Below are 15,122 nucleotides of genomic sequence, written 5' to 3'. Positions count from 1 at the left end.
AGATACAACAAAGCATCTAAACTTCTAATAAAAAAAAAATCTTAGTTATTTTCACCTTGATCTTCAGTTTTGTGATAGCAAGAAAAAATACATGGAGTGTTTTACTAAAACGGCTGTGAAAGAGAACTTCATTAACATGTATATAAGTGCCTTTTAAGCAGGTGTTGAAGGTTTAAATGACAGATCTAGTGCTACACTTCGAGTAATTTTTCTCCTTTTTGTATTTTCTGTGATGTCCAGGAAATGTAATCTGCAAATAATAATAGGACAAGAGTTTACCACTTTCTGCTAACTTCAAGAAGTAGATTCGCACTGTACGGAATTGTTTTGTGACATTTTGTGTGAGTACTTCTGAAGGGATTCTTCAGCAATGACTCACACACGCGTTTTGCAATCTGGCAAACAGCACAAAGTCTATTTCAGTGCACGTTATTTTTCTTTGTAGTATATTTTAAAAAGCTGCTGCATTTTATCACTAGTGCTAATAACAGGTTTTTAAAAACAGAAGGACTTATTAAAATCACATTGCCATCACTTTTGCAGTCTGGAAACTCCTAGGAAATCTGAGTAGGAATTGACTCTTTAAGGGAAAACAAGAGCGGTTTATGGTGTCACCTGCCCTATATTCAGATTCCTATTCCTCTTTCATCTGGGATTGTAATGTAGCAGGGTTAGCTCTGCTTCTGACACAGCAGAAACTTCTTTGCATTAGTGTATGGATATTTAATAGCTCTTTGAGCATTTCTAGTGTGTTACATTCAGAGCCACCTTTTACAGTTCTGATATTCATTTGGCTCAATTAAAATGAAATGTGTTGAATTTGTTTTAAAACAAATTATAAAATGAACATCTAAAAAGTTTAGAATTTTTATTTTTGTTCTTTTAACTAGAAATCAAAACTTGTTCAGTAACACTGCCAAAGAAGACCTTTAATTTGTACTTTGGACACTCTCTTTTGTTTACATGTTAGTACACGCTTTGGGACAAAGCTCTGTAAGCCCTAATACTGAGCTCTCCAACCTTACTTTTCTTCTATTGGTATTAGAAGAAAATCTGAGATGTGAATCTAGTACAAAGACAGAAGATGAGTTCTGGCATTGTGAAAACTGATAACATAATTTCAGTGAACAAACCAGACAGTTCCAAGGCTGTTATATTTGTGTGATTAATTATTGTTGTTACTGTAAACAAAGAGAGACTAAAGGAAAACTTAAATGAAGTAGAACTCAGCGCTGTCATCTCTATGCATCCCCACAAATCCACAGCCTCCCCCCCGCATTTGACTCTAACAATACAGTAAATTGCTTTGAGGTAAACCTAAATGGAGGTCTGTAGCATTTCAAATCTAAATGGGACATGCACTGATGTGTGAAGCGGTGCTGTGAAGGGAAATCTAAAACACTTCCATAATGCCTTGAAACAATAGCAAGGTATTGGCTAAATATGGTTTGGCAGATTTGCAAAAGAGCAGACTTTGGATCACCCAATCTCTGCATATAGACGTGATCCTTAGTTTCTTAATGTTCCGACACTGATTTATCCCAGCTTCGTCTATAGAGCTGGGCATACTCTGATGCATAGTTATGCATATTTAAATCTCTGATTGCATATATAAGAATTACATCCATATATTACTCTGAATCATATGATTTCTCTCAACACAGATCCTTATCCCTAAATACATGACTCCTCATAGCATAAGATGGCTTTTCTACATATGAAGAAAAAGTAATTGAAGAAGGGGGGAAGTGAGGGAGGATAACCTGGTCAAGCGGGGAAAGATAAGATTTGGAGGAGTTATTGTTCATGAGTTTGTCAGTGAAATTGTTACAATTTCACTTTTAGAAGATGCATTTTAAAACCCTGAAGAACCTTGTTCATTAAAATCAGGCCAGTTTCTACCGCCTCTTCTGGTTTGCACCATGTTATTCCTCGAGTGTCCTTGTTGTTTTATTGACTTCGAGGGGGATCACTCATGCAATAAAGAAATCGTCCCTCACCTCTTTGTATCTGAGGCTGTTCCCCCTGCTGCTGCCACCTTCTAGCTGTTTTAAAACATTATTATCCAACTGCTTTCCTCTGAACTGTTTTGTATAGTTGCTTTATAAATAGCATTGCTTCTAGTGGTATAATAGAAGTCATAGCAGAAAGGACATGTGAAGAAATGGCCACAAGACAATGTCAACAAACAATTTGCAGTTCTTCATTGTTATGGCTGAATGAGTTGTTTTTAGGTAATTAGCTATTCAAACAGGAATAATGAGGTAAAAAGTGTTTTACTAATTTTCATTGTGGCACAGTGGTCAAGTCTCAACCACTTAATTTTAGGGGGTTGGACAGGGCAAAGGAAATTGCTAATCACTTGCTTAATTGATCATTCTCTCATAGTCGCCTTTGGCTGTAGCGTGTTAATGATGGTCAGAGAGATTAACCATCAGAAAATCTCCCAAACTGTGCAGGAAAATACCATGAAGTAGCTTAATGGTGAAATAGTTTATTTGCTGTTTAATCAGCAGAGCAAAGACAGGGGAGGAAGCTCACGTGCTGACCCCTGGGTTCCGAAAGAGTCTTTAGTCAAAACAGTGATTTGAAATGCATGTAGTAAGATCGTCTATGCATAGTATATTTGAGAGTGGAGGGAAGTGTCTTTGACTGCATTTCCTCGAGTCATTATTTTAGCAGGAACATCTTGGGAATTTTTTCAACACTCAAAAGCGTTAGCAGAGCCTAATGCATTTTAATTTTTTCTGCATGAAATTGTTGTATTTGTTTAGCAACAAATAATGATAATTGCAGCTGGTTTTTTTTGTGTGTCTGTTTTGGTTGTTTTTTTTTCATTTACTAGAACAAAGTTGTTTGAAATTCCATTCAAAATAGCTTCCCAAGTACATATGCATGCATATAGATTTGAATTACTGTAAAAAAACTGATGGATTGCCATTGAGTTAATAGTATTTGCTCTATTTGATAAGCATGTCCTTGGGCTCCTTGGAAAATTATAGCTATAATGAAAGATGGCTGAACACAACTTGTGTGACTCTTCTGTAGCTGCAGAAACAGGTTATGCAAACTTGTCAGTGACTCCAGCGCTCTTAAGTAGAACCAAGATTTTGCACAAAGTCATCCTGTAAATGAAGCAAATATAGCCTTCTACCCCCCACCATCTGTTGTTAGGGGTATTCCCTTATTTTCCACTATTTTGGGGAAGAATTTGGCTTAATGTTATTGAATTAAATATAGAGAGACATAATTAAGATTTTTAACACTTGTAAAAACTTGACTTGCATGCAGGAGGTAAATTGTGACAGCCTGTTATGCTGTACTAAAGTGACACATAGGTAAAGCAATGTTTTCATCAGCAGAAATGTGTTGCTGTTTAAAGTTGATTCTCTCTATATGGTGCCATAAAGTAATTAGAAGATTATAACATAATCCTTCAGTGTTGCATGTTTATTCCTTGGAGGGCTGAATTCCTCTTTTCTGACTGCAACAGTATACGACTAACCATGGAAATAATATAGAACTATGAAATTATTTGTAAAATAAAGTATAGCTTTTCTAGACTGTCATATTTATTTTCTAAAACTGCTAAAACGCTCATACTTTTGCTTGTAGCAAACTGAAAGTGTTTGTCTTAAAATTAATAATAGACATGGAATGCTGTGTGCATTGCCTTAAAGTAAATGCATGTAAAATATTTGTCCTTTGTAAGGACTAAAGACCAGACTTAGAAAGTCTGGGCCAACACAAGAAGAATCTGCTGTTACAGATGATGGTGAGTTTTTGCAGCTAGTGATAGCTGCATGGTCTCAAGTAAAAGGATGAGAATTTAGAGGAGTTTTTTCTCAGCGGTGCATGGAGAGCTTGGTTTGTATAGTTGAGACAGTGCTATTTTTATTTTCTCTTTAATGACCAATATTCTAAGCATCAGTTTGTAATACAGGATTGTGGAAGGGGAGGGGAGCTGCCCATGTGCTGCTCTGAGGGAGGCAGGCTAGAAATATTTGGTGAGTTTGATCAGAAGAGATTCTGTGTGCAAGCCTTTCTGAGCTGACACATTCCCTTGCCCATAGCAGGAATTCTGAAATGCATGAGGACATGATTTTACAGTCTTTTTATTGTGCCCATGTAGAATGTCCTTCTGATTGTGCTATGAAGTATATAACACATGAAAGGTTCTTCCCAGCACACCAGAATTCTGTGTTTCTGCTGTGTTTCAGTTTGTACTTAACATTTTCATTAATTTGCTTATTAACTCTTCCTTTACTAATATTTTCAGTAGCAGTGGTGGAAGTAAGTGGTTAGTAGGGTCCTTGCCTGTCATATCCCAAAATAAGGCCCTTTTTCTTGAAGAAAGTAGACATTGAGGTCTAGGTTGCTATGGGAAATGCTTTGGGAATCTGCAAAACAAAGTCAGAAATCTAGCTAAGGAAACATTGAGTTCAAGCCCAGCTGTGACCACCTCAGGCTGATACTGCCATGATCTTGTAGGAGGTTTCATGCTATAGCACAAAGAAAGGCATGAATGGCTCCCCACATGAAAATTAGAACTAATGACTCTTGTGTGATGCTACAATCAGCCTTTGGTTTTAAGCAAGGTAATCACTATTTGTTAACTGATTAATATCTAGACTAGTGTACAAAAACAATTTTTCAAAACAGCCAAGGTATATGATCATTATTTCTCACATAAATATTGAAAAATTAAAATATAGAAGCTTAAATAGGTGCTTCTGACCCTGCCAAGTTCAGGGAAGAGGTGAAATATTTAGCAGCCACATGACATTCTTAATATACTTAATATGTCTTTAAGACTATGCTGTTCTAGATATCCAAAAGGGATCAGCAGTACTGATCAGTGATCAGTAAATCAAGCTGTTTAGTTATGAGACTCATTTATACAATAAGTTGTCAATTCCATGGATTTGTGTTTGTTGTGTGGGGTGTTTGTTTTTTGTTTGTTTGGGTTTTTTTTTTTTTTAACATGAATTATTTATCCTCATCCTGGTGATGTCAACGACAAAGCTCTGATGAATTTCAGTAACATTATGGATCTGTCTGCTGGAGATTCAGTTTATATGTATAGATACAGTACTGTTCAAAGCAAAATATTCCGTAATCCTAGCATGAACACTTTCAGTGCATCTCAGTGTGTTATGGAAAAGAGCTTATCTCCACTAAGATAAATATTTTCTTAGTTTTATTTTCACAAAAGCTAAAGCTATAACCAAGAAATGGTGACACAATTTTTGATTAAAAATCCAAATCACTGCAGCTCCCCTTCTCCAACAAAACACCTGCACAGCAAATAAATAATACTGCAATTTTAAATAATGCAGTTTTCAGTTTCAACAAGGCGGATATCTAGTATGTGAGGCTTGCAGAAAATGGAATTTAAAGGTCTGATGTTTTAGTGCATTTTTTAGAGATAGGATTCAAGGATTTGAAGGTCAGCAGGTCCAGCTTTCTGTGAAGCGTCTCTTCGAGGGTTAAGGATTCTTGTTTACATCTGTGCTCCTCCAAGTCCACCTGTGCCTTCTATCAAAATCAGCTTCTTAAAACACTCTGCACTGAGAGTCACTGACTTTGTCACTGAAGACCTCATGGATTTGATGAGGGTTCACCGAGTAACATTTATTACAAGCTTTATATTAGCAGTTACTTTTACAAAGTATGACTCTTTCAGACAAATAGGATCCTTTATCTTAGAGAGTACTATCACTACTTTAGTCAACAGCTGTGTGGTTAATATCTTCCAGCAAATGTTAGACTGGATTTCAGAAGTATAATTTCATGAGCTCAGTTTACATCATCTGAAAGACAATTTGTTGGTGCATCACTTCAGAACTTTTCCTTTAAAACATAAGATGACGCTTCTCCACTTTTCCTCATTTCCAAAGTGCTGTTCAAAAAGAGTAAATGCACTCTTTCTTTTAACACATGGAAAAATCTGCCTAGTAGACAAATGTTGAGATGTGGGTAGAAATAAAGGAAAGGATGGGGGCAGAACTGAAGTGGCAGAGACAGCAAAAACAGGGGATTTGGCCCTTGGCAATTTTTTGAATGGTTTGGTGGTTCTGCAATAGTTTTAAGAATACATTTGCAATAAGAAGTAAGGATGCCTTGTATTGCAGTTTTTATAGAGATATTAGTTCCTTCAACCAAATGTGAGAAGCTTGCTCCCTTGCTTTTCCCCAGTGTTTTTCATTCATGTTTTTCCTACACCTTCGGATCAGCTGAAGCTTGACAAATGCAGGTGTTCTTACGACTTGTCTTCAAGCTATACTTCAGATTTTTCTCTTGCCTCCTATTGCAATAAGAAATACCTGTTCAAATGTTTTTATAGTTTCTTTATGATAGGCATTTCAGATACCTACTGCTGAATAAATAAAACTGCCTTCCTAGCTTAAGGAGGCTGGGATGTTTTCTCGTTTGTTTTTTAAAATCTGTTGCAGTACAGAATGTAGTTGGTTGTCATAGTAAAGATGATGGTCTGGCATTGAAATGAGAACGTAATTAAAGTGTTTTTTACTTTTTTCAGGACTTGGAACAAACTGTTACTTAAACCTTTTCTTAGAGGTATTACACGTAACAAGTTCTCAAGAGAGAGATGGTGGGAAAGCAGCTAAGCTATCAACAAAAATGCCGAATGGCAGCATTCCCTGGGGTTTGCTTAAATTTAAAAGTAGATGGGAACTGTGAAGAAATATAATGCAATCTGGTAAAGAAGCTGCAGCATAACTCCAGTGGCTGCAGACATAGTAATGTACCAGTATAAAAATCTCATATTAACCTGGAATAGAGGTAACATCATAAAACACTCTGAGGTTGTTTAGCTTACGTTTGTCCTTGATGCATCATCTTCAGTTTTTTTGTGAGGCTGAGGTTGGTTTATGGTGTAAACTTTACAGAATGAAAACCAGATATCTTTTTACCTCTTACGGAAGAGGCTCTGTGAACCTTTTCTGGGCTGTCTGTGTTAGGTTATGACATGCTAAACGCAAAGTGACCGCCGAGCTGAAAGAGCAGTCAAATGATGCTATGTTATTGGTCTTAATTTTATGTCAGGTTAAGGTTCACTAAGCCACTGAAGCCACTTGCGGTCTGAGGTTTTCTTTCCCTGCCCACATGAATGTACATGTGTTTATGATGGAGTCATAATGCTGGTTCACCAGGGTTTGAAGCAAGTGGTGAGGGAAACAGAAATTCTTGGGTGTTTCAAATGTTTCCTTTTTTTTTTTTTTTTTTTCCCCTGATTTGGAATGCTTGCTAATCTGTGCAATATTAGTTCTATTGTAATGCTTTCTCAGAATTTGTGAATGCCTTCCAGTACAGGATCAGTAGTAATGGTTTTGCAGAATTGCAATCCTTGTCTTTCTACTTCTGAAACTTGGATTGAAATGTAGTAATTCTTCTGTTTGTTGTTTTGAGGAGTAGCCTGACATAGGTTCAAGGTGAAAGGAATGCTTGAATTTGAGGAAATAGAGATTTTCCAAAAAGTAGTATTTTACTTGATTACTTTGGCTGGCTTTCAGTGGATTCTGGAAGATGGTACCCTAAGCAAATCCTCTTAACTGGGAAAGAATGCAGCTCTTATTTGAATTATTGAGAGACCTCAATCTGTATTATGATATTACATCCTCAAAAACAAACACAGTGATGTGGTGATTTGTGGATTTGGACTACAGCTTTGAAGCAGCAGGGGACAAATCTGTTGGTAATTGCTGTTTGCAGCTGTACGTCTCCCTCTTACTTAGCGGTGCACAGTGCTCCAAGTGCTCTGGCAGGACGGCACAGCATCAGGGAGAGCTTACTCAGAGAGGCCCTGATATACCCAGCCTCGCTGGATCTCTCCTTCTGGTTGGTGGGGAACAGAGCAAATTTGGTTTGGAGGTCATATTGGCATGAGTTTGTGGTCCTCTGCCCAAGCAGTGTGCTAAGGCAGGCACATGGGAATAACCTGAGCTCAGGTGAGCCTCTGGCTCTTTGTGTTTTGGGGAAATCCTTTGGAATAGCTGTCTCCGTTATTATGCATTCACATGCATTTGAAAATCTGGTATCAGGTTATTGGTGTCTTGCATATTTGACAATTACATGAGTTGTAACTTGCAGTAATAGATATGCACTTATATAGTGCCTCTGAAGTCATGAAGCTTGAAGTTTTGATTGAACTGTAGAATTCCTTCAGAAAACTTTTTTTTAATTATTATTTTTTATTAATTTCTTATATATTTTTTTAAATCTAATTTTTTTTTTTAGCCTTAAGGGTCATTTTGTTGTACCTTCTAGACTTCCAGACCAGAGATGGTCTGTTGTGAAAGGAGTTACAGAGCATCCCACACTGATGTTCTGATTGCATTGTCCGTTCATACACAGGTGTGCACATACACGCGGCAGGGATCCTACTACAGACGATTCTGGCTTGTCAGAAAAGGTGTACCTACAGCTTTGCTTGAAATGCCTGTGATTCAGATTGCTTTGCTGTGTTAAACGCTTAGTTATCAGATATGTCTTTTTAAAAATAGTGTGTTATTGGGGAAGGCTCAAAAAATTAGAGCCTGTTAAGACAGCGTTGTAACTCTGTTCTGTTACGTCCTTGAAAATCACATTTTGTAATTCCTCAGCATACATGCATCTGTGTGTGCCAGTATCCAATGTATTATCTAATAATAATGTGTTTAAATAAAAATAATAAGGAAACAGTTTTTACATTTGAATAAAATACAGTGATGAGTATAGCTGTAAAAGATTGTGTTACATGCAGGTTCCAGTCATTTTCACTTGTCTGTCTCTTGTAACTATTTACAACTTAAGCCATACTGAAAGCATTAAAGTATCTGTGCTTTAACCAAAGACATGAAAGAAATAGCAAGTGCAAAAAGATGGGAAATGTGGATCAGATTTCGTATGATGCCTTTTCATTTATTTTCTAATAGAAAACTACTGAAATGAATTAATCATCTTACTCTTTTCTAAGGAACAATGGTGCCTGAATGAAGAAGAAACTATTAACAACTCCTAGAAATATGGATAGCTTTATGAAGGGTTGTGGGTGTGTGTATATATATATATATATATATATATATACACACACACACACAGAGGTGTATTTTTCTTGTAGCTATAGGCAAAAAAGAACCAAAACTTTTTTTTGTTTCTGTGAAGGTCAGTCTAGAATGATTAATTTATAAAAGAAATGATCTAATTTCAGTATTACATACTTAAACAATGAAGCTTTATAGTCCATTAGTTTTCTGTGTAATACTCCTATAGCAATATAACTTTCATGACTATATTAAAATGTCATTAATGTGTTTAGTAACTACTCTTCTATGATCCATTAATTATAATAGATAAAATCAGATATGAATGGAACTCATAGTCTGAATTCTAAAAGGCTAACTTTATTTGCAATAACTGTAACTGTGTAATTCTCTGCTTCTGGTCTTATTTGATAATGTAACAAAACTGGTGATTCTGATGTCTTAAAAAATTAATATCGATAAAATCCAATGCCTGTTTAATTGTAATGATTTTATTTCAGGACAACTCCTTTTGCTGGTGCTATATTGCATTAGTGTGCTGTATTGCAACAAATCAATATGAATTTAAATGAAATAATCTGCTGCATCCTGCAATAATAGAGAATTACTATGATGCTCTTTTAAGTCTTTTCTTATTTACAGCATAGTTGGTCACCTCTAATGAGCTTACTTCTAACTTTGGTCAGTATAACCAACAGTAAAATTAGATTCCTAAGCAGATTGTCTTTGCTATAGAAGTAAAAATCCGTCCATATCCTTTCTAAAGCCGTCTAAATTTTAAATTTATGACCTTTCCTGTCTGTGTAAGTTTCTAAATTTGTTTTGTAGGAAGATAAACAATCCCATGTGCTTGGTCGCCTCTTTCTTCCTCTTCTTGGCTCTTTGCATAACAGAAGTTTTCAGACCTGTCTATTCTGTGGCACAATGGAAAATGGGGATAGAGTTAATTTTGGCCTTCACTCAACTTTCCTTGTGCAGGGAGCTCCACATGAGGACACAATAGAAGTTTCTGGTTCCTGTCACTTTTTCTGTTGCATTTCATGAATCTTATGGAAATCAAACTGATGTTACGTTTTGTGGTAATCTGCATTAGAATCGGGTTTGCTTTATGAATAATTTCTAAGTGTGTGTTGTGGTGGTGTGTTTTGGTTTCTTTTTTAATGGTTTGAAGCTTGAAAGAAGGCATCACAACACAAGACGTATGGATATTAGCAGAAGAAGGGATGTTTTGTGTCAAAGCTCTTGTGGCTTTGAAGTTCAATAGAAGTAAACAGTAGAGGCAAGCTCTTAAGAGTCGTCATCTCTTGAATCTTAAACATTTCAAATTAAAATGTTGTCTTGCATCCTTCCCCAAAATCATGATAGCAAAAACTACTTGTGGTGTTATTACTGCCGTGAATGTTAATCTGCAATTCTTCTCGTTTAGCAGGAATTGCACAATTTATCTGAATAAAGCTATTGTTTTATCTGATACTTCTTTCCGTGACCACCCAGTCCCTTGATCGCTGTGGGAGATACAGTTGGCCTGTAGTAAACCTGGTGATTCTGTAGGTGCCGTGTGGTAGAAAGATGGCTTGATGGCACGACTTCACAAATAGGGTTTTCTGTAGTCACTGTAGGATTACAGTGTTCTGCCAACTGCATGTTCCTGTTTTTACTGGAAGACTGGAAGTGTTATTCTGATTCTGGATGCTTTGCTGTAAAAGGTTTCTCTTTTTCTCACAATCAGCACTTCCTCCCCCCCCATATCCCTTGTGTTTCTAATTAACATTTCAAAATAACTGTGTGTCCTCAGTTCTGAATCATCTGTGCTTGTTTGCATTCTGGCAGCACACCTCTGCTGTGAATGCAACCCAATAATATTTTTAGTAGTGAAAACCTAATATAGTTTGTATGTATGGGTTTATTCTGAAACCATAATATTCTCACTAGTTTTTATCTGTCAGGCCTTGTGTCCTAAGAGCTGGGTTAAGGCAAAGTTTTAAACTCTATTTAGGCTGAGGAAGCAGGTATTTCTGGCTAAAGAGTTAAATGCAATGCACTTCTTAATAGCTACCTATGGGAGTCTGGAAGGAAAAAACCAAGCAGTAAGCAAATATCTCAAAAGATACCTAGTGTGCATTAAAATGGGCTTCACCTAGAAAAATATTCTCAATATGCAGATTTCCTGTTTGCTCTTAAGTTATCAAATCATATGTGAATATGAATTTCAAAAGCAAAGCTTAATCATTGAAAATGTTTTGCTGCCTTTTACTTGCAGTTTTATTGTACTGCCTTTTTTCTCTTAAACTGGATAATTTAAAGTAATTGCAATAATGATGTGAAGTATAAGGTAAAGGCAAATTATAACTAGAAGAAGAGTTTTGTGACTTAAAATTTACTTTCAAACTAGTTCAGAGGCATGTAATTTCCTCAAGAAAATGTCTCTTTAGTGCACACTCACCCTTTTTAAACACAAAAAAAACCCAAACAGACAAAACTAAACCCCAACCAGCCAAACCAACTTGTTTTTTTCTGAGTAGGATTAATAACTTAACCAAGAATACAATTAAATAATCAAGATGTGGGGCAGAGATATTGTACATAAACATGTTTATGCCTTTGACATAAGGAAAAGAGGACACCTTGTTTGGTGTGTGTGTGGTGTGTTTTGCTTTTGTTTGTGTGTGTGTGTTGATGTTGTTGTTTTGTTTCCCCCCTCTGAAGATTTTGGGCTAACAGCAGCAAAATGAAGGACATCTTTTTCAGGTGAATTCTTTTTTCTGCTTACTAAAGAATGTTAAGTCTTTCCTGGATCAGAAACACCTTTGGTAATGTAATTTAAGCATTATCTCAGTTTCTTGCTCTCATGCTTGGTTAGGTCATCTCTCACCATGAGCAAGACTAGAACATATGGAGATATGTGGCAGCATGTCTGAGGACAATTAGTTAAGTTTATGGCTCAGTAAATGTCCAAAACGAGAGAGATGGCAGAGTGGTCCTGTCCTGTTCATGAGAGCTGTGAAACAGGTAATTGTCCAAAGCTACTGTTCTTGGAAGTTAATGAACAGAACCGTGTAAGTAATTCTGACTAGATGAGGTCAGTGTCACCTTGGTCCCTGTTTCCAAGCACCGATAGATCTCGAAGCAGAATGCCTTTTGTTTCTCAGCTCTGCACTTGTGGGGCCTAAGTGTAGTGTCTATAGTTTTATTTCAGAAGAGGTAACTGCTTTTGTAACTTCAAATTGAATTCCTGCACTTGGAATTTTGTGAAAAGAATGTTTTCTTTTCACAGACAAAACAGTGTATACTAGATGCCTGAAGTAAGTACTTCACAAAACACTACTTTGTGGACTTTTCATGAGACTCTTGAATTTTCTTTAATATCTATATTAAGAAGTTGGATACATGAGATGTAATGTTATCACTTGACAAGCTTAAACACAGAATTGTTGATCTCTGAGCTGCAATAATACTGTGAGGAGGGTGTCTCAGTGTATCATTGGTAGTCAGTAGTATACAACACTTACTGCTTTTGCTGGATAAATTAGCCAGCTTTACAGGACTCATTTGATAGCTCTAAGTATCTCACTGTGTCCTTGCACAGAAAGAAAATTTGGGTCTAACGTTGGCCCTTGGAACAGATGGGAAGTAGTAATTGTCTTTTGAAACTGAGGGGATTTATCAAAGGCTTGAACCTTAGGAATAAAGTTGAAAATTTGACATATGTATTAAATGTGTGGAAGAAATTAGCTCACTAGCTTTGTGAGTCCAAGGGTCACAGCTATAGATAAAAGAAATTCAAAACGTTAACAAAACTATGGTATTGCTGTTGGTTTAAATATTTAAATCAGGGTTGTGTATCACTCTAAAAGATGTGCTCTGTTATACCTCAGCTGAATGTTTGTGGGCTCGATGCAGAAATGACTGAGTTAAATTCTTTGGCCTCTATAACGCAGAAGGTCAGTCTGGATGATCACAATTACCCTTTAGAAATGCTGTTTGTCAAAAGTAAACATTCAGCTGAATGCATCGGAAGAGGCTCAAAACAGCATTTATTAGAAATGAGATGTCAATAGATCACATTCATTGGAATAAGCAGATAATTGTGAAACTATGCAATTAGGTGGGATGAATAAAATGAATGGCTTTAGGAAGCTGATGAAAAAATTGCTGGTTTCATGTAAGTTGAAAGTAACATTGATTTATCTTTTTAAACCAAAACAAATCTTCTCAAACCTTAGCACATACATTGAATTGACTGTTGTAATTATGACTTTGACATTTGCAAAGCTAGTGGACTGTCTTTTTGCTTCCATGAATATTTAGTACACAAAAATGATTCCATGCATTGTGGGTTTTTTTGAGTTCTGGTGTGCTTGAAGAATCTGGTTACCTGGGGAAGAGGAAGAGGGAAGGAATAGGAAAGGGAAGGTTAAGGGATCTGCAGACAGGCTCCCAAATGTGAACCACAAAGTCTGAATGTGTCCGTGCCCAGATACACTGCAGATGTACTGCTGGTCTGATATGACATTACTTCCTATTTTCTCTCTCAAAATATCTGTAGACAGAACAGTGAGTGGTGTGGCAAAATGTAATTTTGCGCACTGGTTAGTGGCTCTGAATAATACATTTTATCCTTGGATAAGCTGGGAGTTTAGAAAAAGTTTTAAGAGTATTTTAAGTGGTGGCATAATTCTACTGTTTGACTTAGTCTTCTGAACTGCTGGTCTTTGTCCTGTTGCTTTCCACATAGCTCCATGTGAGAAGCAGCTATCTGCTTGAATGAAACCAAGCTTATAAGAATAGTGCCTTGATTTGTGTAGGAAATACACTGGCTTGCCTGTCACAAACTGTAATCGCCTTAAAATATGCCAGATTTTAGTAGGGACTTCTCCCGTACCTGGAAACATTTAAACAGATGCCCATGGGAAAACTGAACAGAGTAAAATAAATTGAATTGGGTTTAAGAATTCATGACCTTTCTGTCCTACATATCAAATTCATTTTTCTCAAATGCCGTTCATATTGTGCTGCAATTTAATTGCATATTGCGTATTCTTTATTCATAATATACCACTGATAATAACATAAAATTACATTTTTATTTCCCAATGATACCTTAATTTAATGTTTCATTTACTCCTCTTCTTTAACTAATCTTCTGTCCTCTGAACAAATTTGATTAAAATCGTTGCATTTATTAAAAAGAAATGGGCTAAAATATATCAGTTTGGTCCCACAAGGAGCCAGTATTAAAAATTCCTTTTTGGGGTATGCCTTTCGTTGCATGAGAGATTTTAGGAGAGGAGATGGCTGATTAAAGCCCAGAAGTAGCTAGGTTATTGAAAAGTGGAAGAAATTATCTGCTTTAGTTACCACTTTCTCATTTTCCAGGTAAGTCATTCTATTTTCTCCTTTCATTGCCTGCAACTCTAGTAATTATGAATTTGTGAGATTTGGGATGGGATGTGGGAGAGCGAGGAGTGATTTCAGGTGATCTGTTTTACCTCTTTTTATTTTTTAACTTTTTTTCCTGCTGTTTGCCGGGAGATGATCTTTCAGTCTTCACCAGCTGTGGGGCAGGTGATGAGAACTGGCTCTGGGCTCGCTGCTCTTTTCTGTACATCAGCCTGAGCAGAGTCAGTGACAGGATCTTTAGGACGGGATAATACAGCCACGTAAATGTCTGTGCTGCTGCACCGCGATCCTATCTCCGGGTCAAAAGAGTTTTTCTCATTTGTGGCTTCAAAGCAACCAGCAAAACCTTCTATATGTTCTGGCATGGGGTGAAGGCTCTTAAGGTTAAGTGTTCCTTCACTGTATAAATGGAATCGTGGAGCTATTTCACTGACACGCAGCAAGTTTTTAATGTTTAGACCTTGTTTCTTTACGCGTCAAAGTGAAGATGTATTGCAGTGCTATCTCTAGATGAATTGCTACAACTGTGAATGTCAGTCTTGCTGTTTTTATGATGCAGTCAGTATGTTGCACTTCACTTCTGCCAACATATGTAGTTCTTGAAATCTTGCAGTGCAAGCTTCCTAAGTGATTCTGAATAGATGCCTGGGTATCCTCACTTTGAAGCTTTTAGGGAAA

At 36.6% G+C, this 15,122-nt stretch overlaps 1 protein-coding gene across 4 annotated transcripts in view; it reads left to right on the top strand.

The window, feature by feature from the left end:
* The window catches only part of NAALADL2 (N-acetylated alpha-linked acidic dipeptidase like 2), a 455,965-nt gene that overhangs the window by 26,581 nt on the left and 414,262 nt on the right, over positions 1–15,122 (top strand). The gene's annotated exons all lie outside the window — the stretch shown is intronic.

The sequence above is a fragment of the Columba livia genome, chromosome 9 (assembly GCF_036013475.1).
Source record: "Columba livia isolate bColLiv1 breed racing homer chromosome 9, bColLiv1.pat.W.v2, whole genome shotgun sequence".
Classification (NCBI taxonomy): domain Eukaryota; kingdom Metazoa; phylum Chordata; class Aves; order Columbiformes; family Columbidae; genus Columba; species Columba livia.
Note: the sequence above shows the minus strand (reverse complement) of the source record. Positions and strands in the feature narration are given on the sequence as shown.